This window comes from Zootoca vivipara, chromosome Z (genome assembly GCF_963506605.1).
Source record: "Zootoca vivipara chromosome Z, rZooViv1.1, whole genome shotgun sequence".
Taxonomy (NCBI): domain Eukaryota; kingdom Metazoa; phylum Chordata; class Lepidosauria; order Squamata; family Lacertidae; genus Zootoca; species Zootoca vivipara.
In genome coordinates, this window is record NC_083294.1 from 3,475,799 (window position 1) to 3,499,513 (window position 23,715).

Genomic DNA, 23,715 nt, shown 5'->3' on the forward strand with positions numbered 1-23,715 from the left:
CCTCTGGGAAGGGGGGCTTCTGTTTTGCTGCTGCATCGTGATTTTTACATGGTGATTTGAAGGAAATGTGCCACCCCACCCCAGACGTCATGTTGCGACAGAGTATTTTGTCCCCTGCCTTGAATGATTTTCTGTCATGATGTAGTAAGCTATGCTTGAAAGGATTTCCTGTTGACATCTTACCAGTATTCAATAATGCCACCTTCTAAATATAATTCCAGAGGACGTTAAAAGTGCAAATAGAATGCTGTTAATGTAGGGAATAGTAGCGGCAAGAGTACTAGTCGCGAGACACTGAAAAGCAAAAATACACCCAGCACACTAGGTTGGCAAATTTTAATGAAAGAATATCCACAGCTAGCAAAATTAACTGGAAGAATTAGAGGACAAACAAAACAAAAAAATAAAAAAGGAGTGGAGGATCTTTGATGAGTATATATTGAATAATAAGAGATCCTAAATCCAATCGGCAGAACAAAATAGAACCGAAATTGAAGTTAAAGGGAAGGTTATATGTTAATAGAATAAGAATTGTGTGATATAGTAAAGCTAATAATATATGTAAATTACAGAGAAAAGAATTGGAAGTCAACAGAGAGAAGATGGAAATGATGGTTTAATTTATATTTTTGCTCCTTTTTTCTTTTTCTATTGTGAATGATTTTTGTATGTAGGTTTTTGTTTGTAAACATTATGTGTGTTAATGTTTTTAAAGAAAGAAACTAATAAAAATTTATTTAAAAACTAATGATAATAATGCCACCGCAGCAAAGGAAGCTTCTCGGTGCCGTAGGAATACAGAGGGATCGGACAAAGTCCCCTCCCCCTCCCTCTGGCCACGGGGACCAATTTATTCCTTGCTCCTTCCCCATCGTCCTCTGGTAGCGTCACGCAGCCTGCTGCTCAGCTGCTGCCTGTGTCACGATCAGACACATATGGCAGGGCGTAATTACCTGTTCATTTTGCTGCTGCCAATTCAGCAAAAATGGCCGAGCCCGCAATGCAACTCCACCAGGAGCCCTGTTCATAAACGCAGGTCGTTGCTCAATTTGTGCAAAAAATAGAATCATAGAATCATAGAGCTGGAAGAGACCACAAGGGCCATCAAGTCCAACTCCCTGCCAAGCAGGAAACACCATCAAAGCATTCTTGACATATGGCTGTCAAGCCTCTGCTTAAAGACCTCCAAAGAAGCAGACTCCACCACACTCCCTGGCAGCAAATCCCACTGCCGAACAGCTCTTACTGTCAGGAAGTTCTTCCTAATGTTGAGGTGGAATCTTCTTTCTTGTAGCTTGAATCCATTGCTCCGTGTCTGCTTCTCTGGAGCAGCAGAAAACAACCTTTCTCCCTCCTCTATATGACATCCTTTGATATATTTGAACATGGCTATCATATCACCCCTTAACCTTCTCTTCTCCAGGCTAAACATACCCAGCTCCCTAAGCCGTTCCTCATAAGGCATCATTTCCAGGCCTTTGACCATTTTGATTGCCCTCTTCTGGACACGTTCAAGCTTGTCAGTATCCTTCTTGAACTGAGGTGCCCAGAAGTGGACACAGTACTCCAGGTGAGGTCTGACCAGAGCGGAATACAGTGGTACTATTACTTCCCTTGATCTAGATGCTATACTCCTATTGATGCAGCCCAGAATTGCATTGGCTTTTTGAGCTGCTGCATCACACTGTTGACTCATGTCAAGTTTGTGGTCTACCAACACTCCTAGACCCTTTTCACATGTACTGCTCTCAAGCCAGGTGTCACCCATCCTGTATTTGTGCCTTTCATATTTTTTTGCCCAAGTGTAGTACTTTATGTTTCTCCCTGTTCAAATTCATCTCCTTTGCTTAGGTCAGGTGCGTCTTATGGGGCGGAAAATACGGTATATTCTGAGCCATCCGTCAACAAAGGACTTTTATTTAGTGCTGTGACTACTACTAATCAGTCCTCTTCTCTTCAACATTATGCTACTCAGTCCATACATGCCAGGCAGGCAGGCCCACCCTTCAATCTCTCTCCCCCCCCCCTGTTTCTCTGTTGCTAATGAACTGCAAACAATTGTATTCTTCGCCTTCACCCACTGACCTGCCCTATGAACATGAAATTTAAATAGCAGCTCTAATAATGCGCCCAACATTTCTAGTTCCACTGACAAGGACAGCCAATGGCAGGGGGCAGGATGGGCTCTGCACCTTCAATATTTTCCCCTTAACCCCTTCTCTGCCGCAGGAGTCTCTGTGCACCCTCCACAGCTCCTTAGAACCAACACAGTCATACCTCTTCAGGTATCTGAAGAAGTGTGCATGCACACGAAAGCTCATACCAAAATAAAAACTTAGTTGGTCTTTAAGGTGCTACTGAAGGAATTTTTTTATTTTACTTAGTCATACCTCAGTTGAAGTACGCTTTGGTTTGAGTACTTTCAGTTTAAGTACTCCGCGGACCCGTCTGGAACGGATTAATCCACTTTCCATGACTTTCAATGGGAAAGTTCATTTCAGGTTAAGTACGCTTCAGTTTAAGTACTCCGCAGACCTGTCTGGAACAGATTAATTCACTTTCCATTAGTTTAAATGGGAAAGTTCACGTCAGGTTAAGTACGCTTCAGGTTGAGTACTCCGCAAAACCAGTCTGGTGTCAGCTGCCCCGAGACTGGTCTTGACTGGGGAGGGCAGGGTATAAATAAATTATTATTATTATTATTATTATTATTACCTTGCTTCCCCCAAACCAACATTCCAAATTTGTTTCAGGGACATTTCTGCATCAGCTATATCCTATGAAGGACTGCAAGTTCTCAATTTCTTTATCCCCCCCTTCTTTTTTTTGCAGCTCCGTCTTTCCATGCGCATAGAGCAAAGTCGCAGCTGCTTTGCCTAGAATGTCTCCACATGCAAACTCCGTTCTCATATTTCTGTAAGATCTGAGTCCCAAAAGGAAGCATTAATGCTCGAGGAATGCAACCTGGCATGTGACTCCTGTGAAAGGAAGTTGGGGAAAGGAAATTCCAAGAAGCTCCTCAGGTCCACTGCTTAAAGATTTGTGGGTCAACCTTTCAAATCTTTTTCAATAGATAACCCTCTTACAAGGAGGAGGGGGCGGCTCGCTTCAGAATTGCAGTCAAACTGGTATCCAGGAGGAAAGAGCAGCCTAGACTGGTCATGTGGGGCAGAAAATAAATCTGGACCAGTTGCCTGTAGACCTCATCAAGGGAGCATGTAACTCAGGGGTCCCCAAACTTAGAATAATAGAATCATCGAGATGGAAGAGACCACAAGGGCCATCCAGTCCAACCCCCTGCCAAGCAGGAAACACCATCAAAGCATTCTTGACATATGGTCGTTAAGCCTCTGCTCAAAGACCGCCAAAGAAGGAGACTCCACCACACTCCTTGGCAGCAAATTCCACTGCCAAACAGCTCTTACTGTCAGGAAGTTCTTCCTAAGGTATAGGTGGAATCTTCTTTCTTGTAGCTTGAATCCATTGCTCCGTGTCCGCTTCTCTGGAGCAGCAGAAAACAAACTTTCTCCCTCCTCTATATGACATCCTTTGATATATTTGAACATGGCTATCATATCACCCCTTAACCTTCTCTTCTCCAGGCTAAACATACCCAGCTCCCTAAGCCGTTCCTCATAAGGCATCATTTCCAGGCCTTTGACCATTTTGGTTGCCCTCTTCTGGACACGTTTCAGCTTGCCAGTCTCCCTCTTGAACTGTGCTGCCCAGAACTGGACACAGTACTCCAGGTGAGGTCTGACCAGAGCGGAATACAGTGGTACTGTTACTTCCCTTAATCTAGATGCTATACTCCTATTGATGCAGCCCAGAATTGCATTGGCTTTTTGAGCTGCTACATCACACTGTTGACTCATGCCAAGTTGGTGGTCTACCAAGACGCCTAGATCCTTTTCACATGTACTGCTCTCAAGCCAGGTGTCACGCATCCTGTATTTGTGCCTTTCATTATTATTTTTTGCCCAAGTGGAGTACTTTACATTTCTCCCTGTTAAAATTCATCTTGTTTGCTTTGGCCCAGTTGTCTAATCTGTTCAGATCATTTGGAAGTGTGATCCTGTCCTCTAGGGTATTAAGACACCCCTCCCCATTTGGTGTCATCTGCAAACTTGACCAGGATGCCCTCAAGTCCAATATCAACAACCTCAGATTCAGGTGAAACTAGAAGAAAGAAGATTCCACCTCAACATTAACAGTAAGAGCTGTTCGGCAGTGGGATTTGCTGCCAATGAGTGTGGTGGAGTCTCCTTCTTCGGAGGTCTTTAAGCAGAGGCTTGACAGGCATATGTCAAGAATGCTTTGATGGTGTTTACAGCTTGGCAGGTGGTTGGACTGGATGGCCCTTGTGGTCTCTTCCAACTCTATGATTCTATAAACAGGTGAAACTCAGAAAATTAGAATATTGTTGAAAAGTGCCTTGATTTCAGTAATGCAACTTCTTATTTTTTCTTTTTCTTTTAATTTTGACAAATGCTTTCTTTTGGAAATTCCACAGGAATCAAACAAATTGTTACAATGATACAAAAATAAACATTGCTATTATGCAATATGCATCTCCCTGCTGAAGAATTCATCATGCAGAATTCATCATGCGAAAGGCTGGACTGGATGAATCCCAAACTGGAATTAAGATTGCTGGAAAAAATAGCAACAGCCTCAGATATGCAGATGAGACCTAATAAAAATCGATTTAAAAATGCAGATGACACCTAATAAAAATTGATTTTAAAAAAAGATATGCAGATGACTCCTAATAAAAAATTATTTTAAAAAGATATACAGATGACACATAAATAAAAATTGTTTTTTTAAAAAAAGTTATGCATATGACACAACCTTGATGGCAGAATGTGAGGAGGAATTAAAGAACCTTTGAATGAGGCTGAAAGAGGAGAGAGCAAAAGATGGTTTGAAGCTTAACATCCAAAAAATTAAGATTTTGGTCACTCCGCTAATGCGCGAGGAACGAGGAAGAGCCGCCAACGGCCCGACTGCGCGCGCAGCCCCGCTGGAAGCCACGCCCCCTGGCCCATCAGCAGCGTACGGCGAAGGACGCGGCGCATGACGCAGGGACGCCTGCGTGGCAGCTCGGGGACGGACGAGCCTTGAGAGAGAGGGAGAAAGAGTAGAGGCGGGGGTGCGCGCCTGTGTGCGCGTGCGCGGCGCTCGGGGAGCGAGAGCGGCAGGGAAGCGGCCCGGCAACAGGTAAGCGGCGGCAGACACCGGCAGAGGGAGAGGCCTTAGAGGGAGCAGCGCCGAGCAGCGCCTCGGACTTAGGCCACGGCCCGTCCCCATGCGCTGGCCCCGCCCCCAGCCTTGCCTCGGACTCAGGCCCCTCCCCTCCCCGCACGCTGACCCCGCCCCTCGGACTCAGGCCCCGCCTCTCCCCACGCGCGCACCCCGCTCCTGCTCCCCTCGAACTCAGGCGCCGCCCCATCCTCATGCGCTCGACCCGCTCCTTGGATTCAGGCCCCGCCCCCACGCGCTGGCCCCGCCCCTTGGATTCAGGCCCCTCCCCAAGCGCTGGCTCCGCCCCATCGGACTCAGGCCACGTCTCTCCCCACACGCTTGCCCCGCTCCTGCTCCACCTCGTACTCAGGCCATGCCCCTCCCCATGCGCTGCCCCCCGTCCCCCTCAGACTCAGTCCATGGCCCTCCCACGCACTGGCCCCTCCCCGCCCCCGGACCCAGGCCACGCCTTCCGTGCGCTGGCCCCTCCCCTCGGACTCAGGCCCCTCCCCACGCCCTGGCTCCTCCCACCCCCCCTCGTACTCAGGCCCCTCCTCTCCCCACACGTTGGCCCCACCCCCGCTCCCCCTTGGACTCAGGCCCCACTCCTCCCCAGGTGCTTGCCCCTCCCCCAGCTTTGCCTCGGACTCAGGCCCCACCCCGCCCCCACACGCTGGCCCCTCCCTTCAACCTCGCTTCTTCCTCAGGCCCAACCCTGCCCCCACGCACTGGCCCCCACTCCCCCTCAGATCTTTAAGCAGAGGCTTGACAGCCATATGTCAAGAATGCTTTGATGGTGTTTCCTGCTTGGCAGGGGGTTGGATTAGATGGCCCTCGTGGTCTCTTCCAACTCTATGATTCTATTTTTTTAATAATATTTTTTATTAATTTTCTGAACATTACAAAGAAAAAAGACAAAGAACAGAAAAGGAAAATACAAAAAAGAACAATTAACAAGTTTTTGAAAACATCCAAACTCAATTTTTGGGGAGCCACATTCTTATACCTTATAATACCTCTTAACCAGATTTTGTTCCCCTGTAATTCTTTTACTCTGTTGACTTCCTCCTTCCCCCCTTCCACGTTTCTATTTATAACTAATATGTTGTTGTTGTTTAGTCGTTTAGTCGTGTCCGACTCTTCGTGACCCCATGGACCATAGCACGCCAGGCACTCCTGTCTTCCACTGTCTCCCGCAATTTGGTCAAACTCATGTTGGTAGCTTTGAGAACACTGTTCAACCATCTCGTCCTCTGTCGCCCCCTTCTCCTAGTGCCCTCAATCTTTCCCAACATCAGGGTCTTTTCCAGGGAGTCTTCTCTTCTCATGAGGTGGCCAAAGTATTGGAGCCTCAGCTTCAGGATCTGTCCTTCAGAATGGAATAACTAATATGGCACTCTCTAATTCATTCTTCCATTCTTCATTCTAATTCACTTAATACATTACTATTCCGATCCTATTTTTACATACAAACATAAACTAATTAAAATAAAACTCCTTAGAATCTGGAATTTATAATAACTATTTAACATACAGTCATTTCTCTCCTTTATTTAACTTCTCGCCTCTTCAGTCTCTTATACTTCCCTTCCCTTGTTTCTTTAACCTTATAGTTTTTCTCCAAATAAATTTTAAACTTCTTCCAATCTTCTTCCTCTGTCTCCTCTCGCCGGTCTCGGAGTCTCCCATTCAGTTCAGACAGTTCCATAAATTCTATCAGCTTCATCTGCCAGTCGTCAATTGTAGGTAGATCTTCAGTTTTCTAATTCTTTGCTAGGAGTATCCTAGCTGCTGCCGTAGCATACAAAAAAAGGTAATATCTTTATTTGGTAACTCTTGTCTTGTTATTCCAAGTAAAAAAGCTTCTGGTTTTTTAACAAACGTGTTTTTAAACACTTTTAAAAACTCATTATAAATCTTGTCCCAGAAGCCCTTTACTCTATGATTCTACTAGCTGACCCGGCCACGCGTTGCTGTCAGCCATATGTCAAGAATGCTTTGATGGTGTTTCCTGCTTGGTAGGGGGTTGGACTGGATGACCCTTGTGGTCTCTTCCACCTCTAGGATTCTATGATTCTACTAGCTGACCCAGCCACACGTTGCTGTCAGCCATATGTCAAGAATGCTTTGACGGTGTTTCCTTCTTGGCAGGGGGTTGGACTGGATGGCCTTTGTGGTCTCCTCCAACTCTAGGATTCTATGAGAACGAAATGGTTGGACAGTGTTCTCCAAGCTTCTATTCTATGAGGACTTCTTCGATGGCGGTGAACTTGTTGGTAGGAGCTGAAGGCAGTTCTGGTGAGAGGTGACCTGCGTCTATTTTATTTTATTTTATTAAGCATCCCAACAGTTTGCGGCGTGTTTTCTAATGCAGAATTTGTGCAGTACAGTTCTGCTGTCATCTCATTCCCGGACCGGTTTCTCTTCATTCCTTCCATCAAAGGATAAATTAGAGGCAGGCTTTGGGGATCATGTCCAAGAATCCTGCCCAGTGTCTTTTCTGAGCCTTGATATATGTGTGTAAGGCAGAAATTTGTGTGCACCCCCCCCAAATCATCCACATTCATTTTTGGGAGTTGCTCTTGGTATGTATAGAAAATTGTTTTCAAAGAGCCATAGAATTGTAGAGTTGGAAGGGACCCCTGGGAACACCTAGTCCAGGCATCCTCAAACTGCATCTGTCTGGAAACTGTAGAAATGGCTTCCTTCCCTTTCCTAGAGAAGCTGCAGAACTGTGAGTTGAACCCCATAAAAACAGGATTTTTTCCCTTTGCAAAGTAAGCTCAACAAGTTTGAGCTGATCCTGAGAAATGGAGCTGCATTCTGCAGCTTCTTTAAGAAAGGAAAGGGAGTTTTCAGACAGATAATCTAATCAGCCAGTCACATGTCGCTGGGGAAACAAACAGCCTCTCTCTGCAGAACATTCAACAATGGAGGCCTGGGCAAGGGAGCAGGGCTGGGAAGGGAGCTAGCGTCCCTTATCTCCCTCCTGATCTCTTGCAATCAGCTGCTGAGCAGGTTCCTTTCAACTTCCTTTTCCCCTCTTGTTAGCCTTTAGCTCAGGCACCCCCAAACTGCGGCCCTCCAGATGTTTTGGCCTACAACTCCCATGATCCCTAGCTAACAGGACCAGTGTCGGGGAAGATGGGAATTGTAGTCCAAAACATCTGGAGGGCCGAAGTTTGGGGGTGCCTGATCTAGTCCAACCCCCTGCAAATTCAGTAATCTTTTGCTCAATGCGGGGCTCAAACTCACAACCCTGAGGTTCTTCTTCTTTGGCGATCACTCGTAGCCAAATAAGATTGTCTTCCATCAACACTGTTTTAACAATGGTTTCGTAAGTGACTGTGGAGGCCAATTCTGGATCCACACGTCCTTTCGCAGTGGGGACATTGGTTTCCGGGCGGGAGTTGATCACGGTGTGGATTTGCCAAGCGTGCCGTCCTCTTCGCACCTTTCTCCCTTGCGTCCTGAGATCGAGTTTCTTCAAAGCCCAGGACACCTTTGGTCAAGGCTGTTCTCCAACGGGAGCGCTCGCAGGCCAGTGTTTCCCAGTTGTCAGTGTTTATACTACATTTTTAAAGATTTGCCTTGAGATCTTTCAACCTCTTTTGTTGACCACCAGCATGATGCTTTCCATTTTTAAGTTCGGACTAGAGTAGTTGCTTTGGAGGACGATCATCAGGCATCCGCGCAACATGACCAGTCCAACGAAGTTGATGTTGAAGAATAATTGCTTCAACGCTGGTGATCTTTGCTTCTTCCAGTACACTGATATTAGTTCGCCTGTCTTCCCAAGTGATGTGTCAAATTGTTCGGAGACACCGTTGATGGAATCTTTCGAGGGGTTGGAGATGGCGTTTATAGGTGGTCCATGTTTCACAAGCATATAGTAAGGTTGGTAGTACAATAGCTTTGCAAACAAGCATTTTGGTTTCCCTGCGAATGTCCTGGTCCTCAAACACTTTGCACTGTAGAACCACCTGATTTCAATTTGTATTATGATTCGGTCTGTCTGAATCGGTTAGAAGAATGGACGATACTGCAAAAGGCAGATTTATTGGATTTAGAAGGGTTTGACAACCGTTATGGGTGGCATGCCTACTTTGGACATGAAAGAGGATTTCTTCAGATACACTGAAACACTGGTGACTTGTGTTTCAGTGTATCTGAAGAAGTGTGCATGCGCACGAAAGCTCATACCAATGACAAACTTAGTTGGTCTCTAAGGTGCTGCTGGAAGGAAGGTATTTATTTTATTAGAACATAAAACGCTCTGGTGGCTTTTGCCTTTGGAGGCGATACCAGTCAACTTCAATCGGGCGAAAGCCGCACTCGCAGAGCTCAGGCGATGCTGGATTTCGGCACCAATGTTGGCCCTTTTGGAAGGGTAACTGCCTAGGTAGTAGAAGTGATCGACGTTTTCCAACGTTACACCACTGAGTTGGATTTGTGGCGCTGCAGAGGGGTTGTTTTGTACTTGTTGGTGCAGCACTTTGGTTTTTTGGATGTTGAGTGATAGCCCAAGCTTTTCGTAAGCTTCTGCAAAGATATTTAGGATGGTTTGGAGGTCATCCTCTGAGCGTGCGCACACTACGTTGTCATCGGCATACTGAAGCTCTATGACGGAAGTTACGGTAACCTTACTTTTTGCTTTCAGCCTGTTCAGGTGCGCAGCCTGGGAGTCATTTTGGACTCACAGCTGTCCTTGGAGGTGCAGGTCCATTCTGTGCCCAGGGCAGCTGTCTATCAGCTCCATCTGGTACGCAGGCTGAGACCCTACCTGCCCGCAGACTGTCTCACCAGAGTGGTGCATGCTCTAGTTATCTCCCGTTTGGACTACTGCAATGCTCTCTATGTGGGGCTACCTTTGAAGGTGACCCGGAAACTACAACTAATCCAGAATGTGGCAGCTAGACTGGTGACTGGGAGCGGCCGCCGAGACCACATAACACCAGTCCTGAAAGACCTACATTGGCTCTCAGTACGTTTCCGAGCACAATTCAAAGCATTGGTGCTGACCTTTAAAGCCCTAAACTGCCTCGGTCCAGTATACCTGAAGGAGCGTCTCCACCCTCATTGTTCTGCCCAGACACTGAGGTCCAGTACCCAGGGCCTTCTGGCGATTCTCTCGCTGCGAGAAGCAAAGCTACAGGGAACCAGGCAGAAGGCCTTCTCGGTAGTGGCACCTGGCTTGTGCCCTCTCATTCCATGTCAACGAAATAAACAACCACCTGACTTTTAGAAGACATCTGACGGCAGTCATGTTTAGGGAAGTTTTTAATGTGTGACATTTCAATGTATTTTAATCTTTGTTGGAAGCCGCCCAGAGTGGCTGGGGAAACCCAGCCGGATGGGCGGGGTACAAATAATAAATTATTATTATTATTATTATTATTATTAATAAAAATAAAAATAATCTGGTGAGCAGTTGTGCTGATTTGGGCCACAGAGTTTGTGCCAGCAAGTACTGTCTGCAATTCCTAGATCACTTCCTTATGAATTGCCCCAAACTGCTCAGTTTAAGACTTTCCAGCCTCGTATTATAGGAGAGCATCTGGCCACATGTTGGCTCATAAAATGTTAGTGTATGTAAGAAAGCGTAAAATTTAAAACGGATGTCCCAGCTTGATTGCTATTTGGAAGGTTGAGGAGCAACAAAAAATCATTGTCCATCATATCAGGAAACGGAAGCGTACTTAACCTGAAGCGAACTTTTCATTCCAGACGGGTCCGTGGAATACTTGTCCATCATATCAGGAAACTGGAGACAGTATTTTTAATTGCAAGAAACACAAAACATAATGTCCAATCGTACCTCGGGTTATGAACACCTCAGGTTTGAACTCCGCAAACCCGGAAGTATTTTTGCCGCGCGTGCGTTCTGTGCATGCGCAGAAGCGGTGCGCATCCGCAAAATGGCGCTTCGGGTTACGACCATTTCGGGTTATGACCTGCGTCCCAGAACGGATCATGTTCGTAACCCGAGGTGCCACTGTAAATCCCACAGCAATGAACACTCTTATGATGAGGTGCTTCGGGAACTTGCATAGGAAGCTCAACAAGGCACATTAAACGTCCCACTTTTATTAAAAAGTGCCCTTTATTGAATGACTCAGTTGGCTATATGATCTCTATTTCACTAAATCAGTGGTTTTCAACCAGTGTGTCGTGGCACCCTGGGGTGCCTTGGAGGGTAGTCGGGGTGTTGCGGGCAACCCTGGCCCCTGTCCTTCTTTCCTTCCTTCCCTCCATCCTCTGATGCCCTCTTGCATGTCTGCCTCCCAAAGGCTTGTGTGGCTGTTTGTTGCAGCAGCCCTGACTATAAACCATAGGTCGGCAACGTCCGTGGATGCGACCCACAAAAGCTGTTTATCCGGCCCGCGAGCCGCCCAGTCACCGAGCCGCCCGCTTGGCAAGTCCCCCTGGTGCTGTGCTAAACCGGCGCGGTGTGGGGGCTCGCTGAGTGGTGCCGGAAATCGCTTCTATGCATGCCCAGACGCGATTTTCGGCTTCCGGACATGTGCAGAAGTGATTTTTGGAGCCCCGGACATGGGCAGCGTGGCGCCGGAAATCGCTTCTGCACATGTGCAGATGTGATTTTGGGCTTCCGGACATGCGCAGAAGCGATTTCCAGAGCCCCGGACATGGGTAGCGTGGCACAGAAATTGCTTCTGTGCATTCCCAGATGCGATTTCCAGCTTCCGGACATGCGCAGAAGCGATTTCCAGAGCCTCATACATGGGCAGCGGGGTGCTGCTGCGCATGTCCAGATGCGATTTTCGGCTTCTAGACATGTGCAGAAGCGATTTCCGGCGCCCCGCTGCCCATGTCTGACCCACGGACGATCGTCTGTGGGAACGATCCGGCCCACGGCCGGGAGACGTTAAACCGTAGATGTGCATAGTAGAATGTGAGACATAGAACTTCATATTTTTGAGTAAAATGCTTCTGACTCTAGGGACTGAGCACATTGCTTTATAGATCCTTCTTTAAAGGGCAGATTTAGAAGTGCAGATATTTTGCTTAATATTGATTTTGACACATTGCCCAGAGCTGCTTTGAAACAGTAATTCTCCCCTGGAATTCAACGAGGGTCCCTGCAGCGACTCTCTTGTAAGAGCGTGTATTTAATGTTCCCCCATCTATATTTTTTAAAGCAATAAACTTCTAAGAATTTTATCAAAATAAACATGATGATACTCTATTCTTGCTTCCACACAACAAAGTCAGGGAGCCTAGAGAATTCTTTAATAATAGCAAGTTCTTTCCTCACTCATAATTACATCTGCTGTCGAGACTCAAAGGAAACAAATGTCATATTCTCGTCATAAAAGCAGAGCCTTTTGCACACTGTTCAGCATTTTGACACTGAACAAAATTCCATAGTTAGAAAAATTTAAGGCAATAAAGACTCGCAATGCCTAAATTTCAGACCTGTTGTTTGAACCATATTAATTCATGATTGAATGGTTTTCTTTAATGGAACAACTGTGAACTGTTAAAGAGTTCATAAACTGGCCACTTTTTCCAGAATTGTGAAATGTGGAAAGCAGTTCCCTATTGGTTATAGGGCAGGCTGGCTGCTTTGTTTTTCTTTCTTGGGGTAGGGGCACACATCTTGTATCTTTCTCCTGTTGAATTCATTTTATTTTATGATATGATATGATATTATATGATATTATATTATATTAGCTGGCCCGGCCACGCGTTGCTGTGGGTCATCCCTGTGATTCCCCCCACCCTGTCCCGATCCATGACTTATCCCACCCCTCCTCCCTCCAACCCCCTGGCTCATCCCTGTGTTTTGGTAGGACACCCTTCCCTCTGTTTTCCCCAGGGAGTGTTGTCCCCTCCCCCCGTATTGCCATACATTGGCCCCTGCGCACACATCGTGAACATTTTTATATGCGTAGGTTAAAAGGGGCATGAGTGCCCTTACTTAAAATGGCCACCGGAGCCTCACATGTGATACAACGCCCGCTAAATTTTAAAGTAAAAACCCCTTGCCGTGCCCCCAAGTGCGTTGCTGTGGGTTACCCCCCCGGTCCTAGGGGGGGCCTGGCAGGGGCCTACATAAAACAAAGGCCGTGCTGTGGCCTGAGACCTGGGCGCTTGCCCTTCCCCCCTGGGCCTAGTGGGGGCCTGGCAGGGGGCATAAAACAAACTGTGCTGCGGCCTGCGATCTGGGTACTCCCCCTCTCCCCCCCGGGCCTAGTGGGGGCCTGGTGACCTGGCGGGGCCTATATAAAACAAAGGCCGTGCTGCGACCTGCGATCTGGGCGCTCGTCCTCTCCCCCCCCCCGGGCCTAGTGGGGGCCTAACAGCCTGGCAGGGCCTAGGGGTCTGGTAATGGCCGCCTTGGTGGTTTCAATTGCTTGGTGGATGATGTCATTATTGGTTTGTGGGTGTGGTGTAGATTTCACAGAAGGGAGGGGGTGTACTGTGGGAGGAATTTTACTTGAGGGCGCTGTTTTACTTGGTGGAAAAGCAGGTTTCTACCTGCGCAGGTGTGAGATTTGAGGGATTTTTTTTTTCTGCAAACACTCGGGGAGTGGCCTGGATCGGTCAAGCGGTTACAGAGAAAATTGGAGCCCACACTTTCACGATTTTTACATTTATATATATTAGAGGTACGAACGGAGCTCTGTCCACCATTTTGGATGTGGCACGAATAGGATTTTTTCCGGCTTACGGATTTTTAATAGGGGTTGCTTCAATTTACGATTTTATTTAATCCCCCCCCCAATAGGCTTCTACTTACGATTTTATTCGACTTACGAAGGTCCGTTTGGAACGGATTAAATTCGTAAGTCGAGGTACCACTGTATCATATCATATATCACATCATATGTCCTATTTTATCCTATCATATGGCTCCTCTTCATCCTGGAGAGAAGTGATTAGTGGGGTGCCACAGGGTTCTGTCTTGGGCCCAGTCTTATTCTACATTTTTATAAACGACTTAGATGATGGGCTTGAGGGCATCCTGATCAAGTTTGCAGATGACACCAGGGGGTTGGACTGGATGGCCCTTCTGGTCTCTTCCAACTCTATGATTCTATGATATCATATCATATTATATATAAAGTTAAAAGGGACATGTTTGTTCGTCTCCACTTTTCATCGAAACCGCTTGTGACCGATTGGTTCAAATTTGGACACAACGTCACGTGCGAATATGCGAGGGTTTACATACCGTTTGCGTAGATAGACGTCACCCCTATGGCAGGTAAAGCAGGCAAAACCCACTGTTCCCAAACACAAAACTCAGACAGCCAGGGATGCTGGGAGCACAGGAGAGGTTGCAAAACAGTGCCCTCTAGCGGCGGCTACACTGGTAATGCACCTAGGAAAGCTTCCCACTCCACAGCATCTTGGCTTGGCTTTCCAGACTGGGCCGAATGGAGGTGGGGTCTCGCCTGGGTGGGGGATGCGCTAGGAAAGGGTGGGATAGGTCATGGGTTGGGACAGGGTTGGGCCAATCACAGGGATGAGCCAGGGGTGGGGGGAGGAGGGGGCAGGATAGGTCATGGGTCGGGACAGGGTATACCCAGCCACAGGGATAAGCTGGGTGGGGGTGTAAACAGAACACGCGTAAAACATTTCAACTAAATGAAGGGGGACTCTGAAGGTGAGGGGAGTCTGAAGGGGGACCTGGTCTATTTAATAGACTGAGCCACAGCAACGCGTGGCCGGGCCAGCTAGTTTGAAAGAAATAAAATACCATGGTCTAGTGCCCTCTTATTGCAGAGATGAAGGATAAACTGACTCCGTGAACTCTTGCCCTAGTCTAGTATGCTCTTGGAACAGGTGCTGGCTCACCCCCTCTCAAAGGGCTCGCAGCCTTCCCATTTTGAAGAGTGGTGTGATGTTTACCGTTCTCTTAATTACTTTTGTTGCTTTATCTGTGAACTTTGATAATTCTTGTTTATGATTAAATGAGAAATGTCCTTCAGCCTTTTGAATGGACATGAAACCGAACAGGTACTCTTGAGTTGTTTGTAGGGGGATGGGGTTACGATCAAACACAATAAACTCTGCTTATAGAGATGGGAGACACAGAGGCATTCCAGTAAATGAACGTGTTTGCATTAGAGCAGGGGTAGGCAACCTAAGGCCCGTGGGCCGGATGCGGCCCAATCGCCTTCTCAATCTGGCCCATGGATGGTCCGGGAATCAACGTGTTTTTACATGAGTAGAATGTGTCCTTTTATTTAAACTGCCTCTCTGGGTTATTTGTGGGGCATGCCTGGTGTTTTTACATGAATAGAATGTGTGCTTTTATTTAAACTGCCTCTCTAGGTTATTTGTGGGGCATGCCTGGTGTTTTTACATGAATAGAATGTGTGCTTTTATTTAAACTGCCTCTCTGGGTTATTTGTGGGGCATGCCTGGTGTTTTTACATGAATAGAATGTGTGCTTTTATTTAAAACTAGCTGGCCCGGCCACACGTTGCTGTGGCTCAGTCTGTTAAATGGAGCCTCAGAGTCCCCCTTCAGACCCCCCTCACCTTCATAGTCCCCCTGTTTTACATGTGTTATGTTTACACAGGCGCATCCCTGTGACTTCCCCCACCCTGTTCTGACCCACTATTAAACATTAAAAGCCTCCCTAAACAGGGCTGCCTTCAGATGTCTTCTAAACATCTGGTAGCTGTTTTTCTCTTTGACATCTGATGGGAGGGCGTTCCACAGGGCGGGCGCCACCACCGAGAAGGCCCTCTGCCTGGTTCCCTGCAACTTGGCTTCTCGCAACGAGGAAACCGTCAGAAGGCCCTCGGCGCTGGATCTCAGTGTCCGGGCAGAAAAATGGGGGTGGAGACGCTCCTTCAGGTATACTGGACCAAGGCTGTTTAGGGCTTTCAAGGTCAGCACCAACACTTTGAACTGTGCTCAGAAACGTACTGTTCTAAGTTTTGTACCAAATTTGTATATTAGGATGATGACTTTTTCATTTTTTCCCCCTCAAAAATTATTTCCTGTAGCACAAATGGATGAACTTTTGCCTATTAATGACTAAAATGAGGTATATTCCATTGAAATATTTAAAAAAGCCACACACAAACCGTTTTTGATTTCTTTTGTATGCCGTTTTACCATTTCATAAAATTGTATGAACAATTCTATATATATTTCGTACCAAATTTGGACACAACGCCACATTCCACAATGGGAAGTGTTCTTAGCAACATAGGCTACAAATGTCACACCTGTGCAACGTAAAAACCCCTTTTGGGGACCTCAAAACTTACAGTGACTACAAAAATGGTCCAAAAATGGATCAATATTTTTTTAAAAAAATCCTTTTGTGCGTGAGTTTTTTTAAATCAAATCTCTTTTAAAGTCAGATTTTATCTAATCTTTAATGAAAGCTCATCAAATTGTGATACAGGGGAATGAGGTTGTAAAAAAGTCATCACCCTAGTATATATATTTTCCTGAATGACATGGCGTACATTGCAGCAGCTTTTCGCTATAAACAATAAACTTGATCCCGATCCCGATCCCGTAGGGGGATGGGTGGCAAATAACGGGGATTACTTTTTCAGACAGTGTGTGTTTGTATGTATTGGTAAAGTGACGTGCAGGGGACTGGAACCCCGGGCATCTGTTTGTCAGTGTCTGCCTCTTGAGTCAGCAGTCTGCTGCTCCTGGCTCAAGTGGGTGCAGGGTCAGCTCAAGTTTCAAATTACACCTCTGTGAGCCAGCAGCTGTCCATATTACTACTAGAGAGTGACTCTGAGCTTGCTGCAAATTTGAAGGTGTGCCATGGAGGAATCATCGAATCATAGAGTTGGAAGAGACTGCAAGGGCCACCCAGTCTAAGCCCCAGCCAAGCAGGAAACACTATCAAAGCATTCTTGACATATGGCTGACAACAACGTGTGGCCGGGTCATCTAGTAGAATCATCGAACCATAGAGTTGGAAGAGACCACAAGGGCCATCCAGTCCAGCCAAGCAGGAAACACCACCAAAGCATTCTTGACATATGCCTGTCAAGCCTCTGCTTAAAGACCTCCAAAGAAGGAGACTCCACCACACTCCTTGGCGGCAAGTTCCGCTGTCGAACAGCTCTTACTGTCAGGAAGTTCTTCCTAATGTTGAGGTGGAATCTTCTTTCTTGTAGCTTGAATCCATTGCTCTGTTTCCGCTTCTCTGGAGCAGCAGAAAACAACCTTTCTCCCTCCTCTATATGGCATCCTTTGATATATTTGAACATGGCTATCATATCACCCCTTAACCTTCTCTTCTCCAGGCGAAACATACCCAGCTCCCTAAGTCGTTCCTCATAAGGCATCGTTTCCAGGCCTTTGACCATTTTGGTTGCCCTCTTCTGGACACGTTCCAGCTTGTCAGTCTCCTTCTTGAACTGTGGTGCCTAGAACTGGACACAGTACTCCAGGTGAGGTTTGACCAGAGCAGAATACAGTGGTACTGTTACTTCCCTTGATCTAGATGCTATACTCCTATTGATGCAGCCCAGAATTGCATTGGCTTTTTGAGCTGCTGCATCACACTGTTGACTCATGTCAAGATTGTGGTCTACCAAGACTCCTAGATCCTTTTCACATGTACTGCTCTCAAGCCAGGTGTCACCCATCCATTCATTTATTTTTATTTATTTTTGCCCAAGTGTAGTCCTTTACATTTCTCCTTGTTAAAATTCATCTTATTTCCTTTGGCCCAGTTGTCTAATCTGTTAAGGTCATTTGGAAGTGTGATCCTGTCCTCTGGGGTATTGGCCACAGCTCCCCATTTGGTGTCATCTGCAAACTTGCTCGGGATGCCCTCAAGCCTATCATTCAAGTCATTGATAAAGATGTTGAAGAAGACTGGTCCCAAGACAGAACCCTGTGGCACCCAACTAGTCACTACACTCCAGGATGAGGAGGAGCCATTGATGATGAGGAGAAATCTTTTTTTAAAAAGGAAGATTTTTGGAATCTACCGTATTTTTCGCTCCATAAGATGCACTTTTTTCCTCCTAAAAAGTAAGAGGAAATGTCTGTGCGTCTTATGGAGCGAATGTGTGGTCCCTGGAGCCGAACTGCCAAGGGGCGAAAGGCAGATCATGTTTTCTTTCTTTTTTAGAAAGAGCTAAAGGCTAACAAGATGGAAAGAGTGTTGAAAGGACCCGCTCAGCAGCTGATTGCAAGAGATCGGAGTGGGAGACAAGGGAGCTAATTCCCTTCCCGGCCCGCCCAGGCCCCTTGCCCGTGTAAACAGAACACGCGTAAAACATTTCAACAAAATGAAGGGGGACTCTGAAGGTGAGGGGAGTCTCAAGGGGGACTCTGAGGGTCCATTTAACAGACTGAGCCACAGCAATGCGTGGCCGGGCCAGATAGTAATGGAATAGAATATGTGTGCTCACTGCAAGATTCTAAGACACTTTTTGGTTTGCAGAATGCTAGAGCCAACTGGGAGAAGCTGACTTGCAGAATCATTTTTAAAAAGACAGACGTTTTTGGTCTGCAAAATACATTTTCACTTGATGGCTTGTTCAGAAATCGTCAGTGTTCCTCAAGCTGTCCCTCCATAGAGATCTAGAGGCAACTCCTAGGCGTGTCTGTAAGTTGGTTGAACAAGCTGCTGTGATATCCATAAACAATTTTCACCTGCAGTACTTACTTCTGAGCAGCTAGGTATAAAGAGCATTGTGTAAGGGAAGGGGGTGGGAGTTAATAGATTGTGCTTTCATCTTCTCGTCTTTCATCACCGTTGCCCTGATGCTGCATCACACATAAATTAATCCATACTAGGGCAGACTTGAATTTTCCGTCCAAAAATAGTGCCCTGAAATAGCCCACTGTTTCCAGATGCCGTATTTTTCGCTCCACAAGATGCACCTAACCATAGGATGCACCTAGTTTTTAGAGGAGGAAAAGAAGGGGGGGAAATACAGTGGTACCTCTACTTACGAATAATTCGACTTACGAATGTTTCTACTTACGAACAGAGTTCCGTCTGCCATCTTGGATATGGTGACCTTGTGCTTTGACCCCAGGACTGTGACTTGTGCTCAGACCCCCGGATTGTGACTTTGTGCTCAGACCCCCGGACTGTGACTTGTGCTCAGACCCCCGGACAGTGACTTTGTGCTCAGACCCCAGGACTGTGACTTTGTGCTTAGACCCTCAGACTGTGACTTGTGCTTAGAATATAGAGGCTATGAAATAAGACGTCAAATAAGAACAGGGGTGAGCAAACTTTTTCAGCAGTGGGCCAGTCCACTGTCCTTCAGACCATGTGGGGAGCCGGACGATATTTTGAAAAAAAATATGAACAAATTCCTATGCCCCACAAATAACCCAGAGATGCATTTTAAATAAAAAGACACATTCTACTCATGAAAAACACAAGGCAGGCCCCACAAATAACCCAGAGATGCATTTTAAATCAAAGGACACATTCTACTCATGTAAAAACACCAGGCAGGCCCCACAAATAACCCAGAGATGCATTTTAAATCAAAGGACACATTCTACTCATGTAAAAACACCAGGCAGGCCCCACAAATAACCCAGAGATACATTTTAAATCAAAGGACACATCCTACTCATGTAAAAACATGCTGATTCCTGGACCGTCCGTGGGCCAGATTTAGAAGGTGATTGGGCCACATCCAGCCCCTGGGCCTTAGTTTCGGGACCCCTGAATAAGAAGAATTAAACCTCAACCCTCAATCACTAAAGGGGAAGAGAATCTGAAGAATGAAATCAAGCAGATAAGAAAATTACAATCTGCCCTGTACTTTTGGATGGTAATGTTCTTATAGCTGACACTGTACTTTTGGATGGTAATGTTCTTATAGCTGACACGATGTTATAAATTGGAGTAATTGACCTGTGAAAGCAGCAAGAAGCTGATGCGAGTTAAAAAATTATCCTCTAAATACCATAAAGATTAACAGATATTTAATATTCACCCAAGAAGCGCTTACACTAAGTACGATGATTATGGCAATCAGAGTTTATTTACTAATGTAGGGCTGACTTTAATATATACAACTTGGTTCTTAATCCTCTAAGAGCTAAAAGTCACTGCTTAGATTTTCCGAACTGATTAAACAGAGTCTGCAAAGGAAAGAAAAAGAATCCACTACTCGTTTCTGATCTACCAACAGCTCTACATAAATGTTTTACTATAGTAAGCTCTGCCTGGCCCAGCTGGGAGTCCGAAACACACTCCATCACCAAGATCTTCTTCTTCCCTGGCAACAAAGATTAAGCAGAGGTTGCGGAGTGAGAAAATCAAAGATTAGGAGGCCAAGAGTTTTTCCTGGATTCTCTGGGACTAATTGATTACCTTGTTTCTGTCAAGGAACAAGTTTCCCACAAATCAGACTGAAAAGCAGTAACAGGGTTTTACTAATGGTGCCCTAAAGCCCAGAACTTCTAGAATCAGACCCCATGGCTGGTCCTTTTTCTTTTTAGTGATAACTAGCTGGCCCGGCCACGCGTTGCTGTGGCTCAGACTGTTAAATGGATCCTCTGAGTCCCCCTTCAGACTCTCCTCACCTTCAGAGTCCTCCTTAGAATCATAGAGTTGGAAGAGACCACAAGGGCCATCCAGTCCAACCCCCTGCCAACGAGGAAACACCATCAAAGCATTCCTGACAGATGGCTGTCAAGCCTCTGATTAAAGACCTCAAAAGAAGGAGAGTCCACCACACTCCTTGGCAGCAAATTCCACTGCTGAACCGCTCTTACTGTCAGAAAGTTCTTCCTAATGTTGAGGTAGAATCTTCTTTCTTGTAGTTTGAATCCATTGCTCCGTGTCCGCTTCTCTGGAGCAGCAGAAAACAACCTTTCTCCCTCCTGTATATGACATCCTTTGATATATTTGAACATGGCTATCATATCACCCCTTAACCTTCTCTTCTCCAGGCTAAACATACCCAGTTCCCTAAGCCGTTCCTCATAAGCTTGTTAGTCTCCTTCTTGAACTGTGGTGCCCAGAACTGGACACAGTACTCCAGGTGAGGTCTGACCAGAGCCGAATACAGTGGTACTATTACTTCCCTTGATCTAGACGCTATACTCCTATTGATGCAGCCCAGAATTGCATTGGCTTTTTGAGCTGCTGCATCACACTGTTGACTCATGTCAAGTTGGTGGTCTACCAAGACTCCTAGATCCTTTTCACGTGGACTGCTCTCAAGCCAGGTATCTTCCACCCTGTATTTGTGCCTTTCTTTTTTTGCCCAAGTGGAGTACTTTACATGTCTCCTTGTTAAAATTCATCATGTTTGCTTTGGCCCAGTTGTCTAATCTGTGAAGGTCATTTTGAAGTGTGATCCTGTCCTCTGGGGTATTAGCCACCCCTCCCCATTTGGTGTCATCTGCAAACTTGCTCAGGATGCCCTCAAGCCCATCATCCAAGTCCTTGATAAAGATCTTGAAGAAGATGGGCCCATGACAGAACCCTCTGGCACCTCACTAGTCAGGATGAAGGGGAACCATTGATGAGCACCCTTTGGGTTTGGTCAGCCAGCCAGTTACAAATCCACTGAATGGTAGAAATCCCTTCATTTTGTTGAAATGTTTTACATGCGTTCTGTTTACACAGGCCCATCCCTGTGACTCCCCCCACCCTGTCCTGACCCATGAGCTATCCCATCCCCTCCTCCCCTCCAACTCATCCCTGTGGTTGTCCCCACCCTGTCCCGACCCATGAGGTATGCCGCCCCCTCCCCCCCGGCTTATCCCTGTGGCTGGCATACCCTGTTCTGATCCATGACCTATCCCGTCCGCTCCTCCCCCCACCCCCGGCTCATCCATGTGATTGGCCCTACCCTGTCCTGACCCATGACCTATCCCGCCCCCTCCTCCTTCCCCCCAAATATATTTATTATTTTGTAACAAACAAAGACAAAAAAACAAAACCTTACAAAATGCAAAATAAAAAAGATAACATGAAAAGAAGAAAAACAAAAATTCCAAAACTTCAACATATCAATGACTTCCTCATATCCCTTCCAACTGTGTTACATTGTAAATCCTCTTTAGTAATTTCTAAATCTTATTCTCATACCTTCTTTCATAGAATCATAGAGTTGGAAGAGACCACAACCCCCTGCCAAGCAGGAAACACCTATATTTACCCTATAACTATTCTTTTTTCTAATATTATCTTATATCATAACACAAAATCTCACACTTGCTGTTTACTTCTAACTACACCTCAATATCAATATTTATCTAAACATTTTTTATTTCTACAACCTCCCTGTACCTCCTAAACTTCTATTAATTATTTCCAATAATATGTTTATTTCTTAAATACACGTTGAATTTTTTCCAATCTTCCTCCACCGCTTCTTCCCTCTGGTCTTGGAGTCTCCCTGTTAACTCTGCCAGTTCCATAAATTCTATCATCTTCTGCCATTCATCTATCGTTGGTAATTCTTCCAATTCTTGGCTAATAATATTCTTTCTGCTGTTGTGGCATACAGAAAAAATGTAACATCTTTCTTAGGTATTTCCTCTCTAACTATCCCAAGTATATCCCGACCCCTCCCCCCCACCCCGCACCCAGGCAAGCCCCCAGCACCACTCGGCCCAGTCTGGAAAGCCGAGCTGAGCCATTGTGGAGAGGGAAGCTTTCCTAGGTGCAGTACCAGTGTAGCCGTCGTTAGAGTGCGCTGTTTTGCAACCTCTCCTGTGCTCCCAGCATCCTCGGCTGTCTGGGTTTTGTGTTCGGGAACAGTGGGTTTTGCCTGCTTGACCTGCCTCAGGTGTGACATCTGTCTAAGCAAACTGTATAACATCCTTTGCGTATTCGCATGTGACGTGTCCAAATTTTAATGCAATTGGTCAAGCGGTTTCGGAGAAAAGTAGATACTCACCCACATGCCCTTTTTACATTTTTATATCTATATATAGATTACTCAGTTACTGTTGTAAAATAAAATGTCAAAATAAAATTTAAAAATCCTTCCAGTAGCACCTTAGAGACCCACTCAGTTTGTCATAGGTATGAGCTTTCGTGTGCATGCGCACTTTTTCAGATACTGTACACTGAAACAGAAGTCGTCGTCGTTTAGTCGTTTAGTCGTGTCCGACTCTTCGTGACCCCACGGACCATAGCACGCCAGGCACTCCTGTCTTGCACTGCCTCCCACAGTTTGGTCAAACTCATGTTCGTAGCTTCGAGAACACTGTCCAACCATCTTGTCCTCTGTCGTCCCCTTCTCCTAGTGCCCTCAATCTTTCCCAACATCAGGGTCTTTTCCAAGGATTCTTCTCTTCTCATGAGGTGGCCAAAGTATTGGAGCCTCAGTTTCATGATATGTCCTTCCAGGGAGCACTCAGGGCTGATTTCCTTAAGAATGGATAGGTTTGATCTTCTAGCAGTCCATGGGACTCTCAAGAGTCTCCTCCAGCACCATAATTCAAAAGCATCAACAGAAGTCACCAGACCCTTATATATAGTGAGAGGGTGGGGAGGGGTATTACTCA

The 23,715-nt window shown here is 46.1% G+C and overlaps 1 protein-coding gene across 3 annotated transcripts in view; it reads left to right on the forward strand.

Moving 5' to 3' along the window:
* The first annotated feature begins 5,081 nt into the window (after positions 1-5,081).
* NEK6 (NIMA related kinase 6) overlaps positions 5,082-23,715 on the forward strand; it is an 88,338-nt gene continuing 69,704 nt past the window's right edge. For 2 of the 3 annotated variants that reach the window (XM_035112725.2, XM_035112724.2), the window contains exon 1: positions 5,082-5,223. The gene's annotated coding sequence lies outside the window, so the exon portion shown is untranslated. The remainder of the gene's footprint in view (positions 5,224-23,715) is intronic. The other variant, XM_060270303.1, reaches the window with a different exon arrangement.